The sequence below is a fragment of the Neomonachus schauinslandi genome, chromosome 5 (assembly GCF_002201575.2).
Source record: "Neomonachus schauinslandi chromosome 5, ASM220157v2, whole genome shotgun sequence".
NCBI lineage: Eukaryota > Metazoa > Chordata > Mammalia > Carnivora > Phocidae > Neomonachus > Neomonachus schauinslandi.
Window position 1 is genome coordinate 138,450,124 of NC_058407.1, and position 5,221 is coordinate 138,455,344.

Below are 5,221 nucleotides of genomic sequence, written 5' to 3' on the forward strand. Positions count from 1 at the left end.
GCCTGGTCCCTCCCTGGCCCCCCGGCCCAGCCCCAGGCTCTGGGACCCCGCCGCCCCAGCGAGGCAAGGCCGCACAGGTGGTCAGGGATCAGGCTTCAGGCAACGGGGTGGGATTTGAGGTAAGAAGCCCAGGCAGAGTGACCTTCAGCATCTGCCTGGTCCAGGTGCAGAACAAACACGGAGCAGGAAGGACCAAGAGGTTCCGGGAGCCACGGCTCTGTTGATTCTGGCAAGGCCAGAGACACCGAAGCCTGTCTTATCTCAGGCAGTCACTCCCTTCCTGCCCCTGCCCAAGGGCTCCCCACAAACGCCATCCTTCCAGGGAGCTGGTGGGAGGTGGAAGGAGGGACCAGCAGAGGCCGAGGGGCAGCCACGGGGCGAGAGATCTGTTACTTCACAGAGCGGCCGGACCGTGCTGGGCGGGCGGCCCTCCGTCGCTCACTGGGCCCCCCGTAAATGCAGGAACGTGTGCTGGGGACTTTGGGTGTTTGATCATGTTCACGTACACAAACATAATTCCACCCCCGTGACCAGTGGAAGTACACAGCTCAATGCCATTTAGCCCATTCTCACTGCTGCCCACCCACCCGCCATCGGGCTCCGGGATGTTTTGCCCCCACCAAGGGCCACTCAGCCGTCCCCTCCCCAGCCCCAGGGCTGCGGCCCCAGAGTGGAGCCGACACTGAGATCCTCGCTCGCCCTTCCCAGGCCTGGAAGGACACCGGCCCCTACGCGCAGCCCTCTGCACATCAGGGCTGGGGGACACACTCCCACGGAAAACCACGTTGCCCGTGGTCAGCCCATCCCACAAAGACTCTGGCCACACTCGGGTCATTTCTCAAGCTCTTTAATCTGACAGACAGCGCAGTGAGGCACCCTCTGCCCCAGAGGCCTCCGGCCCCGCTCCCCAGCATCCTCCTGCTCTATCCGCCACCAGTCGGGGAGGCCGGGGACACTGAGAAGGTGGAGCCCAGACCAGAGCGAGTGGGGCTGAGGCTGAAACAGCAGGCCCTGGGAGAAGGCAGGAGCCGCTGCTCCCAGCTGGGTCAGGGGCACCTCCAGATCTGCCGCGTGATCCAGGGCACATAGGTCTGGATGAGCGCGTAGACCCCGGGAATGTTGTGCAGGGCACAGCCGTAGCCCCAGCTGACCACTCCTACCAAGTACCAAGTGCTCTTCGCCTTGCAGACCAGAGGGCCTCCAGAGTCGCCCTGCGGGAGGAGAGGGAGGGCTGAGTGGCCGCCAGCAGCCGGGCCGGGACAGGGGGCGGAGATGGGGTGGGACTCACGTAGCAGGAGTCCGGGCCCTCAGTCCCCGTGCACAGCATGTCGTCCTGGATGATCTTCCCCTGCTGGCCCTGTCCAGAGGCGTGGTACAGCTGGTCACAGACGGCATTCTCCACCACCTGCACCCTCACTTGCTGCAGGCGTTAAGGGGGGTGCTGTGACTCTGGGAGAGGCGACCAGAGGTTGGCAGCACGTCCTGCCCAGCCACCTGGGGCCCCGCAGGGCGCAGCCTCCCCCTGGCAGGCCGCTGTGGGGCCCCCTGGGGCGCAGGAGGCCCTGCCCACCTCTGAATTCGTAAGACTCGGCCGACAGAACGACCAGAAAGAAAACAGAAGGGTGAGTTTTTCTGGTTTTCCCCCCAAAATATCTCCTTTTAAAGTGGAAATAAGCATTTGCATTTCCCCATCCCAAGACTGAGCCCTGAGCTCAGTCTGCCTGTCAGCCAGTCACAGAACCGTCCAGCCTGGGGGGGCCGGATCTCCCTCCTGAGTGGAGTATATGGCGCGGGGGTGGGGGGCACTGATGTGCGAGCAGCCCCTTCTCTTTCCTTTCTGGAACCTGCAACCCCCTGCCCGCCAGGAGTTCCTGGGGATGACAGGCTTGGGAAAGGCCCCGCCCGGCCCCCGCCCCATACACACGGTGCATCCTTATGGCGCCCCAGCCAGTCACCCAGCACCGGTCCTCTGGGGTGACCTCAAGCTGGGCTGACGAGAGCCTGACCTGCTTGACGTTAGCAGTGCCCTCCACAGTCTGACAGCTGGAGCAGGGCGATGTCCGCGCCCAGATTGACGTAGTCGCAGTTGGGGTGGACGATGACACGGCTCACATTCAGCAGCCTCCTGCCCCCATAGAGATACACGTCCCCGGCATGGATGCTGTAGGCTGAGGGGTCCGTGTCCTTCCTGGGGTCAAAAAGAAGCCACAGAGGTGGTTCCTCCTAGGGCAACCCCCTGGGCACCGCGGGGAGGGAAGTGGCAATTCCAGGCAGAATCCTACTGTGAACCCAGGTTTCCCACCTCCTGATTCCCCCCACGTCCCACCCAGAGCTGGACAGCAGCACGTGGGACTCACCGGAAAATGCAGTGGGCGGCGGTCAGCACCCACTTGGGGTGGATGAGGGAGCCCCTGCAGATGTGCACCCAGGAGGCCCAGTGGTAAGCATAGATTCTCAGGCTGACCTGCCACGCCACTTCCCCTGGGGGGCATTGTGGCCACCGATGATGCCCACCAGCTCCTGATCAGGAGCAGGTTAGGGCACTTAGGTCAGGGCGCCGAGGTCAGTGCCCCGCGGTCCTGGTGGAAGCTTGTCCCCATGTCCCCACACTCCACAGCCCACCTGCAGACGAGGCTCTGGGCTCAGGTCCCCGGTGCCCTGGGAGGGATCCCCACTGGCTCCCCGCGGTGCCCAGCCTGGGGGCAGCTGTACTGCCGTCCCCCCAAAGCACCAGCCTTTCTAGGAGCCCTTGGAGGGCAGGGCCGTGTCTTGGTTCGACTCTGGAACCCCGGGGGCATGGGCGGAGATGGAGCCTGGTGCAGAGTGGGCACCCATCCCCCACCAGCCTGAACGGAAGACTGCCCCCCAGGTGAGGGCGCCAGGCCTGCGAGACGAGGCCGGCAGGGGGCGACAGAGAGCACTGCTCCTGGAGGGTCCTGACCCTGAGCGCCCCGGAGTCCCGGTTCCTGGCTCCACGTTTTTTCTTTAAATGTGATCAAATGTTTAGTTGAGACCTGGGCTAAAAACAAAATGTGTATGGCCCTAGCAGAAATGGAAGACCAGTGTCCCTGGTCATAAATAGAAACCCCACCCAAAAGTTAGCAGGGTGAAAACCAGGTATTGTTGCTAGATTGACTATATACTGCTGTCAGGGGGTAACCGAGGCCTCCTCCAGCCCAGCACTCGGGAAGGAGGGGAGACCAGTGAGCCTCTGGTTTTCCCAGATGCACTCCGGAACCATAATGCTGGGTAAGGTAGAAGCAGACGCCCTTGGCAATGCCTCGCCTGGGCTCAGGTCTGAGTCTATAAATCAGAGGCAAGGGGACATCCCAGGGAGGGGCTAAGATAGGGTCATGCTCGCAGACTTCAGTGATGACACAGGGTGGCCGACCTCCTCACATCCCCACTGGATTCAGCAGTCTAGTCCCTGCAGAAACTACATGGATCGTGGTTGGATGTTTGGATGCCGTGCTGATGTCTTTACTAGGACAGATCAACTGCCCTGGCACTTGGGATATGGCTATTAATGTGGCGAATGGGTTCTTTCCAAACATCGTCAGTAAGGAGGAGAAGGACAGTGGTATGCACCCATAGCCTTGCCCGCGATCACGTGGCCATCCTGCAGAGCATCCCATTGGTCCTCTACGCTGATGACATCGTGATCGTTGGACTGATGCACACGCCCTCTGGTAAGACACATGCCTGCCAGGGCCGTGATTTATGCGTGAAGTTTTTAGGATATGGTGCCTTGGGGCATGTTGGGTAGGACATCCCTTCCAAGAGGAAGGACAGCTTATATGTTGCACTTCCTGCCACCAAAAAAGAGGCACGTTTGGGTTTGGGAAGCAGTGTACTATCAGTCTAGGGAATACTACTACGACCCAGCGACCCCGATGCCCTGCCTCCCCACACCCACAGTCTCCATCTCACCCTGGGTGGGACTCAGTTTCCCCGACAATGCATTTATCACCTGCTGATTTCCAGGGGAGCCCAGAACAAGAATCTACAACAGACCCAGGCCATCACCAGCGACCCCGATGCCCAGGCTCGATGACTTGGCACCGTGAGGGTCATGATCTTACCGGGGTCTCACAGCCAGTCAGGGTAGACTTGGCCCTAGAACTCTGCAGTCTGTGGCTTGTGGCCCACACAGACCCCCTGAACATTCAGCATGCAAGATCTCTGGGACTGGGGCACAGGCTGGGCTTTCTCAGCCCTCCCTTCCCCACCCCACCCCACACCCCTACTCCAGCCAGGAGACCTGTCCCCAAGCCACGCAGGGGCCCTCCCAGAGCCTGGCTCTCAGCCTCAGGCATCTGGCTATTGCAGAACGTTCCTGCTTCCTGCTGCAGGTTCCTCCTGCCTGGCCCTGGGAGCCTGTTCCTTCCTGGATGACATGGCAACCAATCAGCTGGGCTCCCCCAGCTCTGAGCCCTCGCAGATAGAGCCCCCCATCTGAAAACCCTACACCCTGCACTCACTCAGCACACCTGCCCTAAGGCTCTTGCCGATTACTAGGCACCCAAACCACGACCCGAATAAAATGCTGCCCCTGCCCAGGGTGGGGGTCCCCTCTGCCACGTGCCCACACTCCTCAGGGGAGCTACCCAGCCCTCTGCTCCCGCCCCCCTCGCTCTCCCACCATAGGCCGCCAGAGGGCACCGTTTAGACGGCAGCCCCATGGTAGATGCTACCTGGCTGGCGGGACCCAGGCACGCACAGTGACCGTCAGGCCCGAGAGTGCCTTCGAGGCCTCAGAGCCATGGGGAGGGTGTCTCAGTCTGCCCGGCCGTCACCACAGATGCCACAGCCTGGGGCTTAAGCAACAGACACTCCTCGGAGTCCTGGGGCGAGAAGTCTGAGATCAGGGTGCCTGGGCGGCTGGGTTCTGGTGAGTCCTTCCCTGGCCTGCAGACGCTGTGTTCACACAGTGGAGAGAGAGAGACAGTGACCTCTCTCTTCCTTTTCTTACCAGGATCAGGGGCCCACCCTGTGACCGCACTTAACCTTAATGACCTCCTGAACGCCCTGCCTCCAAATACAGTGGCACTGGGGGTTGGGGCCTGAACACATAGATTTGGGGGACGCAGTTTAATCCCACCCAGAAGCTGTGAGAACCCAGCTGGGCCACACACGCCCTGACTGATGGTGGAACCTGGGCAGGCGAGGGCCTCGGGACAGCGGGCTTAGACCTGCTCCCCAAACTCTCCCGGCACACGCC

At 61.5% G+C, this 5,221-nt stretch overlaps 1 pseudogene; it reads right to left on the minus strand.

Annotated features, from left to right (window-relative positions):
- Positions 1 to 1,046: 1,046 nt before the first annotated feature.
- LOC110588042 lies at positions 1,047 to 2,529 on the minus strand (annotated as a pseudogene).
- Positions 2,530 to 5,221: the final 2,692 nt, after the last annotated feature.